Source organism: Hyperoodon ampullatus (assembly GCF_949752795.1).
Source record: "Hyperoodon ampullatus genome assembly, chromosome: 2".
In the NCBI taxonomy this organism is placed as follows: domain Eukaryota; kingdom Metazoa; phylum Chordata; class Mammalia; order Artiodactyla; family Ziphiidae; genus Hyperoodon; species Hyperoodon ampullatus.
In genome coordinates this window covers 93112068-93124300 of record NC_136915.1, presented here as the reverse complement: position 1 = coordinate 93124300, position 12233 = coordinate 93112068, and positions in this window count along the sequence as shown.

The following is a 12233-nucleotide window of genomic DNA, read 5'->3' as shown; positions in this document are numbered from 1 at the left end:
AATCTGCCCCTGCTGTTACCCCTGTAGTTTGCCAGTGTTGCTGATTTCCTTCTTCATTATATTGAACACTAGGAGCACTTATGTAACAAGTGGGAAATGAATGCTGTCCATTTAATCTCTTTGTATCATCTTGTAGTCTATTTGCTTATCAACAGGGAGGATGGCTGAACTGTGCTGCCACTATGAAATCCCCAAAATGTTGCTAAATAATTAAACAGTGTTATTCTGAGAACTGTTTAGGTATATTTAAGAAGTGTTGCTATTTTCATTGCCTTATTTCTTAAATGAATCTCATGTGAATTACATATACACAAAACAGATGTCTGAAGTGTTATATACATGAAGATGAGCTACATATTGGGTTCTAAATTTTCTATTAATGAACAGAAGGTAGGAAAGATCATTCTGAAACAGATAAAAGTGTCCCCTAAAAATACCTAATACCCATTCTCCAGTTTCTGCAGTGACTTATTTTTTAATATCCAAAACAAAGTAGGAAAATCCACCAATCCTCACCATCAACTATCGCCAATATTTAAGATAACTTCCAAAGCAAAAGTGGTAATGTTTAAATTACCCTGTTAGTGGTTTCTTAAGACTCAATTCTCAATTTCTTCAAGCCGATTTAGCAGTGTTGCTGCACGCTTCTTCCTACCTCCAAACCTTGGAATCGTGATGGCCCTCTATTTCATTCCCCAGGTGGGTCAAGGAAAGCACTCTTAATGCTAGGTAAACATGTGACCTTTTCACAAATTAGGAGAATGCTTCATTTTTTCCTTCAACTCTGCTCATCTATTAATTTATTATTTCTTCATTAATTTATTTATTCAATAAATAGTACATGATTATCTATAAGCACTGTTGCAGACACAAGGAAACAAAATAAAAATCCTTGTCCTCATGGAACTTAAATTCTAAATGGATGGTAGGCAGCAGAAGTGGGGATGAAATGCATAACAAACACATAAGTGAAATATACAGTTCATCAGATCTTGCTAAAAATATGGCAGAGAAGTGCTGTTGCGGGTAAGGCTGAAATTTGAAATATAGTGTTCAGGAAAGGCCTTATTGAGATAGTAACATTTTAAAGAGTAAGTGAAGATCAAAGGGTTAGGAATATAGTGATTGAAACTCAGAGAGATGAAAGGTAAGATCACAGAAGTAAGCAAGACCCAGACTGTGTAGATCATTGCAAAAATTTTGGTACTCACCTGGATAAGAAGTCAGTGGGTGGTTTTGGGCAAGGAATGGCTTTGTTACCGAGTCAAACTTGGGTCCACTTGCCCACGCAAAATAAAGTCAATCTATTTACACTGGGTTGTGGTGAAGGAAAGTACAGCATTTATTGCAGGACACCAAGCAAGTAGTCCACAGCAGCTAAGGCTCAAAAAACCCAAACTCCTAGATGAGCTTCAGAGAAGCATTTTTAAAGGCAAGGTGAGGGAGGGGAGTCAGAGGTGTGTGATCAGCTCCTGCGGGATTCTCTGATTGGTTGATGGTGAGGTAACAGGGTGGTGTCACAGGAGTTAACAATATCAATCCTCAGGCTCCAGTAAGTCTGGGGGCTACGTGCTCATCACAAAGTAGTTAATTTCTTTCATTTGGTGGTGGTTTTAGCATCTGTAAAACAACTCAGGAAATCTGCATCTGATACTATTACCTGGGTACTTCACAGAGGAGCTACAGCAGAAGATGTGAAGGAGGGTTCTGTCCAGGGAAGGCCCATAGGGTCCTGCTTGGTTACAGCTTGGTTTTATGTGCATTTCAAATGAATCATATGGGTTGCTGCATTGAAAACAAACTGAAGTCAGAGACAAGGTAGAAATAGGGAGAGCAGATAAGCTATCACAATAATCAAAGTGAGGGATGATTGTGCCTTTGACCAGCTGATAGCAATGGAAGAGTAAGAAATAGTCCAGCGGACATGATTTATGGATGAATTGTGTATGGGGTGGGCAAGAGGAGATAAATTGGCTGACTAGGATTTTGGGTAAAAGAAATAGGGAAAAATGGAGTTTCCATAAACCAAGTTGAAGAAAATTTCAGTAGGAACAGGTGGTACTGGGAGAAAAATTCAGTAACACGTAGTAGGGGCATGTTATGTTTGAAATGCCTACTGAATATACAAGTAGGGATGTCAAATAGGCAGCAAAAATCACAATGTGGAGTTCAGGAGAAAGATCTGCTCTCTAGATATAATTTGGGAGTTCTCAGTATGTTGATGTTATAAGTAGTTATGAAATTGGATAAGATCACCAGGAGAGAATGTAAAACACAATTTCCCTGCTAAAGTCTTCAAACAGAAAAGTTTGCTAACTGTAGAAAGGAAATGAGGGGAAAAAAAACTGGAAAAGAGATATTAGGACAGAACCACAAAATGGAATATGGACTCTAGAAAGCAGTGTTTGAAGTGCTTCAAGATGAGGGTGATCAATGCTGCTGAGAGATCAAATAAACGAAGACTTAAAAGTGACCCTAAGATTGAATACCATGGAGATTGGTGAGCTTTTAAATAACAGTTTATATGTAGCAATGGGAGCAAAAACCCAATTAAAGTGGTTTTAAGAAAGAATGAGAGGGATTAATTAGACCTTGAACAATTCTGAGGATTGCTCTTATAAAAGAAAGCAGATAACTGAGGTGTTACCAATAGAAGATGTGGAATAAAGAGATAATTTTCTTTACCAAAGAAGATATTTAAACATGTTTGAATGCTGTTGTAAATTATCCAGCATATATAGAGAAATAACAATGATGCAAATGAGGTAACAGAGATGACCAGATGTCCCTGAATAGACAAGATAATGTGGTACACAAATGGAGCTGTTGGCCTTAGGTAAGAGGATAGTCAGTTTGAGGTCAGTAACAGGAATGAAAGGAGAGCATTTAGATGTTGACACAGGTAAGGAGATGTGATGGTGGTAGCTTGGGAAGCAACTTTTTAAAGTTGCTTCCACTGTAATTCTCAAATAGGATCTAGATAATCAGTTGAAAGCAACAATGTGGGGGAAGGCTTTGAAGGATTGAGCAGGATATGAGATAGTCATCCAGGAGGATGGAAGAGTCAAAGAACAAGGGCCCATTTGAAGTTAGTGGTCTTAATATTAAGAAAGAACAGTTGGAATGGCTGGATACATGTGTGTTTTCCCTAGTTACATTCATCTGTGATGGTGCAGGCTCAAAGTAGGCAAAATTGATTTATTTTGTTGTTGTTGTTCTATAGTTGGGGCTTTTCCAGGGAAGTTATAGAAATGGAGAGAATGGCTATGAGTTTGAGAGTGTAATAATTTAAATGACAAAGGAGCAAAAATAAAGACTTGAGGGGAATAAAGAATAAAGAGAGGATAACTTACTTGTCCGGATGGGGTCAAACAATTTTTAGAGTCAGGGTGTGAGAAGAAGTCACCTGGTAAAATAGCGGATATGAATCTGTGCACTAGAAATTGAGATTATGGAAGAGTGTGATTATTGTTAATGATGAATTTAGGACATTCTTATAGATAGGATTGAGTAGCTCGATAAGGTTATATAACTAGGACAAGGCCTAGAAAAAACAATGTATCTGGATATTGACATCAAGAGTTATGGTAGGAGAGATGTTAGTGATCAACATGGAGTCAGGTACCAAAATCTTCAAGGAATGAGGGAGGCCTGGGAAGGTAATGAGTAGATAAATGCTATTGGAGAGCCAGTAGGTATATAGTTTGATGATAAAAGATTCAAAGTGAAGTGACTTCATATCCCACTCTGGGAGATGGGTTTACAAAAGAGAATTAGCCAATTAATCATATGGGAATTAGACAACTGAGGTTTTTACAATAACTGAAGTAAAAGGAAAACATACTGCAACAGCCGAGGTAAAGATGATAAAGTCGGGAGTTCCATAAATAAAAGTGAGTATGAAAAGAAGATAATAAAAACATATATTTAAAATATACTTGACAAAATTAGATGACAGAATGGGTAGGTTGAATAAAGGATGATGAATCATCATCTATTCAATTTGGGACATGCTGAGCTGAAGAGGCCTATAGTAAGTCTATATGGTAACCAGTACATAGCCTGAAATATGTATCTGGAGCTCAAGCAGGTGATAAAACATTGGGAATCAGTGGTGATGACAAACCATAGAAACTCATGGAAAATCCTTAAGTGAGTCATAGGCTTTGAGACTGTAGAAGAGAAGAATGGTTCAATTAAAAACTTTGTTGAAATAATTCATATTATTAAAATAGTATCATTAGCAGTAGTGGTGGTAGTGATGTATGAGTACAATGATAAAAATAAAATACTAATTATGAGTTAAATCAAGAGCTATTGTCCCACCAGTTTACTAAAAAACATGTCTTATATTTTATTCAGTTGTGTTCATCTTAACATCAAGCACATTGCCTGACTTCAAATAGGCATGAAAAATAGAGTGTTGAGTGAAAAAAGATCTGAATATTCTGAGAGTTGACCAAAGGTGAGCAAAACTGAAACAGCTTGAATAAAGTTCAAGAATCTTTTACCTCACCCTTGGTCCCAAAGTTTTGCCATTTTATGCTTAGAGTAGTTTAATGATTTGTGTACAACTCAGATCTTTCCTATTTTCTTAAATCCAATCACTAGGGTGATCAGAATCATGTCAGGGAAGCTGGACAAGAAGATCAGCATATAGACAACAAGGGGTCAAACCCACCATTATCTGGTTGTAACCTGGGTAACTAAGCCTAGTACCTAGTGTTTTTCTACGATCTGTCCTGGTCTTCTTCCTCATGACACAACTCCATACCTCTGTAAATCCCAGTGGTGAATATAGTTGAGGCTCAAGCTGAACTATCAACACATGGATTATGCTGATGCGGAAATGAAATTTAGATAAGTGGTTACTTGTAAAAATCTAAGTAAGTAATAAATTTTAGAGCCTTGATTTTTTGTTATACTTATTGAAGTAAAAGGCCAAGTCTTATCCATAGAATATACGTCATTTAGAATGAAACAATATTCTTAAAATACACCCAATTTATAGTGATTTAAAATTTTCCTGATTTCTTCTCAGACCATATACATAGCAACTCTGTTGGCAAAAATGGCATTTAGTCTTAAAGGGTATAAACCAAATGCAAATTATATAGGCTCGATGATAGCAAATCATTTTAGAAATGCTACATTTGTGCAATGGGATTTGTCATACAAATTGTGCCCATAATAGGGTGTAATGAGCTGACATCAATAATTTTGGAAAGACAGACTTTGAGTCAGTTGTTCATGTTTCCATTATTTATATAATGTTGCCATAGTTCAGAAAAATATGTGAATTATGTTAAAGTCCTATATAAATTATACTATGCATTTGCACACTGCCAATATGTGTGGGTATGTGTGTGTGTGGTGATAACCTTTGTTACTATTTATAACATAAAGTATTCATCAGAGTTTAACTCATTTTTAAGAAAGTAAGCATAGTTAACTGGGACATGTTTTTTTTTTTTTTTAACATCTTTATTGGAGTATAATTGCTTTACATTGTTGTGTTAGTTTCTGCTGTATAACAAAGTGAACCAGCTATACGTATACATATATCCCCATACCACTCCTCTTACGTCTGCCTCCTACACTCCTTATCCCACCCCTCTAGGTGGTCACAAAGCACCGAGCTGGTCTCCCTATGCTATGTGGCTGCTTCCCACTAGCTATCTATTTTGCATTTGGTAGTGTATATATATCAGTGCCACTATCTCACTTCGTCCCAGCTTACCAATCCCCCTCCCTGTATCCTCAAATCCATTCTCTACGTCTGAGTCTTTATTCCTGTCCAGCCCCTAGGTTCTTCAGGAACATTTTTTTTTCTTTTTTTAGATTCCATATATATGTGGTGACATATGATATTTGTTTTACTCTTTCTGACTTACTTCACTCTGTATGACAGATTCTAGGTTCATTCACCTCACTAAAAGTTACTCAATTTCGTTTCTTTTTATGGCTGAGTAATATTCCATTGTATATATGTGCCACATCTTCTTTATTCATTCATCTGTCAATGGACACATAGGTTGCTTCCATGTCCTGGCTATTGTAAATAGTGCTTCAATGAACATTGTGGTACATGACTCCTTTTGAACTATGGTTTGTTCACAGTATATGCCCAGTAGTGGTATTGCTGGGTCGTATGGTAGTTCTCTTTTTAGTTTTTTAAGGAACCTCCATACTGTTCTCCATAGTGCCTATATCAGTTTACATTCCCACCAACAGTGCAAGAGGGTTCCCTTTTCTCCACACCCTATCCAGTATTTATTGTTTGTAGATTTTTTGATGATGGCCATTCTGAGCAGTGTGAGGTGATACTTCATTGTAGTTTTGATTTGCATTTCTTAAATGATTAGTGATGTGGAGCATCCTTTTATGTGCTTTTTGGCAATCTGTATATCTTCTTTGGAGAAATGTCTATTTAGGTCTTATGCCCAATATTGGACTAGGTTTTTGTCTTTTTGATATTGAGCTGCATGAGTTGATTGTATATTTTGGGCATTAATCCTTTTTCAGTTGTTTCATTTGCAAATATTTTCCCCCATTCTGAGGGCTGTCTTTTCATCATGTTTATGGTTTCCTGTGCTGTGCAAAAGCTTTTAAGTTTCATTAGGTCCCATTTGTTTACTTTTTTTTTACCTCCATTTCTCTAGGAGGTGGGTCAAAAAGAATCTTGCTGTGATTTATGTCATAGAGTGTTCTGCCTATGTTTTCCTCTAAGAGTTTGATAGTGTCTGGCCTTTAATCCATTTTGAGTTTATTTTTGTGAATGGGGTTAGGGAGTGTTCTAATTTCATTCTTTTACATGTAGCTGTCCAGTTTTCCCAGCACCACTTATTAAAGAGGCTGTCTTTTCTCCATTGTATACTCTTGCCCCCTTTATCAAAGATAAGGTAACCATATGTGCATGGGTTTATCTCTGGGCTTTCTATCCTGTTCCATTTATCTATATTTCTGTTTTTGTGCCAGTACCATACTGTCTTGATTACTGTAGCTTTGTAGTATAGTCTGAAGTCAGGAGGCCTACTTTCTCCACCTTTGTTTTTCTTTCTCAAGATTGCTTTGGCTATTTTTGGTCTTTTGTGTTCCCATACAAATTGTGACATTTTTTGTTCTAGTTCTGTGAAAAATGCCATTGGTAGTTTGATAGGGATTGCATTGAATCTGTAGATTGCTTCAGGTAGTACAATCTTTTTTACAATGTTGATTCTTCCAATCCAAGAACATGGTATATCTGTACATCTGTTTGTATCATCTTTAATTTCTTTCAACTGTGTCTTATAGTTTTCTTCATACAGGTCTTTTGTCTCCTTAGGTAGGTTTATTCCTAGGTATTTTATTCTTTTTGTTGCAATGGTAAATGGGAGTGCTTCCTTAATTTCTCTTTCAGATTTTTCATCATTAATGTATAGGAATGTAAAAGATTTTTGTGCATCAATTTTATATCCTGCTACTCTCCAAATTAATTGATTAGCTCTAGTAGCTTTCTGGTAGCATCTTTAGGATTCTCTACGTATAGTGTCATGTCATCTGCAAACAGTGACAATTTTACTTCTTCATTTCCAATTTGGATTCCTTTTATTTTTTTTCTTCTCTGATTGCTGTGGTTAAAACTTCCAAACTTATGTTGAGTAATAGCGGTGAGAGTGGACAACCTTGTCTTGTTCCTGATCTTAGTGGAAATGCTTTCAGTTTATCACCATTGAGAACCATGTTGGCTGTAGGTTTGTCATATATGGCCTTTATTATGTTGAGGTAAGTTCCCTCTATACCTACTTTCTGGAGGGTTTTTTTCATAAATGGGTGTTGAATTTTGTCAAAAGTTTTTCTGCATCTATTGAGATGATCATATGGTTTTTCTCCTTCAATTTGTTAATATGGTGTATCACATTGATTGATTTGTGGATATTGAAGAATCCTTGCATTCCTGAGATAAACCCCATTTGATGATAGTGTATGATCCTTTTAATGTGCTGTTGGATTCTGTTTGCTAGTGTTTTGTTGAGAATTTTTGCACCTATGTTCATCAGTGATATTGGCTTCTAGTTTTCTTTCTTTGTGACATTTTTGTCTGGTTTTGCTATCAGGGTGATGGTGGCCTCATTAAATGAGTTTGGGAGTGTTCCTCCTTCTGCTCTATTTTGGAACAGTTTGAGAAGGATAGGTGTTAACTCTTCTCTAAATTTTTGATAGAATTCACCTGTAAAGCCATCTAGTCCTGGGCTTTTGTTTGTTGGAAGATTTTAATTCACAGTTTCAATTTTAGTGCTTGTGATTGGTCTGTTTATATATTCTATTTCTTCCTGGTTCAGTCTTGGAAGGTTGTGATTTTCAAAGAATTTGTGATTTCTTCTAGGTTTTCTATTTTATTAGCATATAGTTGCCTGTAGTGTCTCTCATGATCCTTTGTATTTCTGCAGTGTCAATTGTTACTTCTTTTTCATTTCTAATTCTGTTGAATTGAACCTTCTTCCTTTTTTTCTTGATGAGTCTGGCTAATGGTTTATCAATTTTGTTTATCTTCTCAAAGAACCAACTTTTAGTTTTATTGATGTTTGCTATTGTTTCCTTCATTTCTTTTTCATTTTTTTTCCCGATCTGATCTTTATGATTTCTTTCCTTCTGCTAACTTTGGGGGTGTTTTTTTTCTTCTTTATCTGATTGCTTTAGGTGTAAGGTTAATTTGTTTATTTGAGGAGGAATATTGCTATAAACTTCACACTTAGAACTGCTTTTGCTGCATCCCATATGTTTTGGGTCATTGTGTTTTCATTGTCCTTAGTTTCTAGGTGTTTTTTGATTTCATCTTTGATTTATTCAGTGATATCTTGGTTATTTGGTAGCATATTGTTTAGCCTCAATGTGTTTGTATCTTTTACAAATTTTTTCCTTTAATTGATATCTAATATCATAGCATTGTGTTTGGAAAAGATATTTGATATGATTTCAATTTTCTTAAATTTACCAAGGCTTGATTTGTGACCCAAGATATGATCTATCCTGGAGAATGTTCCATGAGCACTTCAGAAGAAAGTGTATTCTGTTGTTTTTGGATAGACTGTGTTATAAATATCAATTAAGTCCATCTTATTTAATGTACCATTTAAAGCTTATGTTTCCTTATTTATTTTCATTTTGGTTGATCTGTCTATTGGTGAAAATAGGATATTAAAGTCCCCTACTACTATTGTCTTACTGTTGATTTCCTCTTTTATGAGTGTTAGCATTACTTTATGTATTGAGGTGCTCCTTTGTTGGGTGCATAAATATTTATAATTGTTATATCTTCTTCTTGGATTGATCCCTTGATCATTATGTAGTGTCCCTGTTTGTCTCTTATAATAGTCTTTATTTTAAAGTTTATTTTGTCTGATATGAGAAGTGCTACTCCAACTTTTTTTTGGTTTCCATTTGCACGGAATATCTTTTTCCATCCCCTTACTTTCAGTCTGTATGTTTCCATAGGTCTGAAGTGGGCCTCTTGTAGACAACATATATACGGGTCTTGTTTTTGTATCCATTCAGCCAGTTTTGTTTGGAGCATTTAATCCATTTATAAGTTAAGTATCAATAGGTATGTTCCTATTTCCATTTTCTCAATTGTTTTGTGTTTCTTATTGTAGGTCTTTTCCTTCTCTTGTGTTTTCTGCCTAGAGAAGATCCTTTAACATTTGTTGTAAAGCTGGTTTAGTGGTGCTCAATTCTCTTAGCTTTTGCTTGTCTGTAAAGGTTTTAACTTCTCTCTTGAATCTGAATGAGAACCTTGCTGCGTAGAATAATCTTTGTTGTATGTTTTTCCCTTTCATCATGTTAAATATGTCCTGCCACTGCCTTCTGGCTTGCAGAGTTTCTGCTGAAAGGTCAGCTGTTTACCGTATGGTAATTCCTTTGCATGTTATTTGTTGCTTTTCCCTTGCTGCTTTTAACATTTTTTCTTTGTATTTAATTTTTGATAGTTTGATTAATATGTGTCTTGGCATGTTTCTCCTTGGATTTATCCTGTAAGGGACTCTCTGCGCTTCCTGGCCTAGATTGACTATTTCCTTTTACCATATTAGGGAAGTTTTCAACTATAATCTCTTCAAAAATTTTCGCAGTCCCTTTCTTTTTCTCTTCTTCTTCTGGGACCCCTATAATTCAAATGTTGGTAAGTTTAATGTTGTTGCAGAGGTCTCTGAGACTGCCCTAAATTATTTTCCTTCTTTTTTCTTTATTCTACTCTGTGGTAGTTATTTCCACTATTTTATCTTCCAGGTCACTTATCCGTTCTTCTGCCTCAGTTATTCTGCTACTGATTCCTTCTAGAGAATATTTAATTACATTTATTGTGTTGTTCATCATTGTTCATTTGCTCTTTAGTTCTTCTAGGTTCTTGTTAAATGTTTCTTGTATTTTCTCCATTCTATTTCAAGGAGTTTGGATCATCTTTACTATCATTACTCTGAATTCTTTTTTGAGGTAGACTGCCTATTTCCTCTTCATTTGTTTGGTCTGGTGGGTTTTTACCTTGCTCCTTAATCTGCTGTGTATTTCTCTGTCTTCTCATTTTGCTTAATATACTGTGTTTGGGGTCTCCTTTTCACAGCCTGCAGGTTCATAGTTCCCGTTATTTTTGGTGTCTGCTCCCAGTGGCTAATTTTGGTTCAGTGAGTTGTGTAGACTTCCTGTTGGAGGGGACTGGTGCCTGTGTTTTTGTGGATAAAGCTGGATCTTGTCTTTCTGGTGGGCAGGACCATGTCCAGTGCTGTGTTTTGGGATGTCTGTGAATTTATTATGATTTTAGGCAACCTCTCTGCTAATGGGTGGGGTTGTGTTCCTGTCTTGCTAGTTGTTTTGCATGGGGTGTCCAGCACTGGAGCTTGCTGGTTGTTGAGTGTACCTGGGTCTTATTGTTGAGATGGAGATCTCTGGAAGATCCCACACCGATTGATATTACGTGGGGCCGGGAGGTCTCTGGTGGTCCAATGTCCTGAACTTGGCTCTCCCACCTCAGAGACTCAGGCCTGACACCTCCCCTGTGCACCAAGACCCTGTCAGTCACATGGCTAGAAGAAAATGGAGAAAAAAATAAAAATAAAATAAAATAAAGTAAAATAAAGTTATTAAAATAAAAGAAATATTTTAAATATTATTAAAATAAAAATAGTATTTAAAAAAGGGAAGAGAGTACCCAAACCAATAAACAAATCCACCAATGATAACATGCACTAAATACTAAACTAAGATAAACATAAAATCAGAAACTAATCGTTCCATACAACAAACCCCAAGTCTATAAGTTGTTCCCAAAGTCCACTGCCTCAAGTTTGGGATGACTCCTTGTCTATTCAGGTATTCCACAGATTCAGGGTACATCAAGTTGATTGTGGAGATTTAATCCACTGCTCCTGAGGCTGCTGGGAAAGATTTCTCTTCCTCTTCTTTCTTTGCACAGCTCCTGGGGTTCAGCTTTGGACTTGGCCCTGCCTATGCATGTAGGTCGCCCTCTGGCATCTGTTCTTCACCCAGACAGAAGTGGGTTAATGGAGCAGCTGATTAGGGAGCTATGGCTCACTCAGGCCAGGGGGAGGGAGGGGTATGGAATGCGGGACAAGCCTCTGGCAGCAGAGGCCAGCATGACATTGCAGCAGCCTGAGGCGTACCATGTGTTCTCCCGGGGGAGTTGTTTCTGGATCACTGGACCCTGGAAGTGGCAGGCTGCACAGGCTCCCGGGAGTGGAGGTGTGGGTAGTGACCTCTGCTTGCACACAGGATTCTTGGTGGATGTAGCAGCAGTGTTAGCATTTCATTCCCATCTCTAGTGTCTGTGCTGATAGCTGAGGCTTGTGTCTGTCTCTGAACCTCATTTAGGCAGTGCTCTGAATCTCCTCTCTTCACACATCCCAAAATAATGGTCTCTTGCCTCTTAGGCAGGTCCAGAGATTTTCCTAGACTCCCTCCAGGCTAGCTGTGATGCACTAACCCCTTCAGGCTTTGTTCACGCCACCAGTCCTCTCCCTGTGATACGACCGAAGCCCGAGCCTCAGCTCCCAGCCCCCCAACCGTTCTGGCGGGTGAGCAGACAAGCCTCTCGGGCTGGTGAGTGCTGGTCGGCACCGATCCTCTGTGTGGGAATTTCTCCACTTTGCTCTCTGCAACCCTGTGGCTGTACTGTCCTCCGTGGCTCCGATGCTTCCCCACTCTTCCACCCACAGTCTCCGCCGTGAAGGCACCTCCTAGTGTGT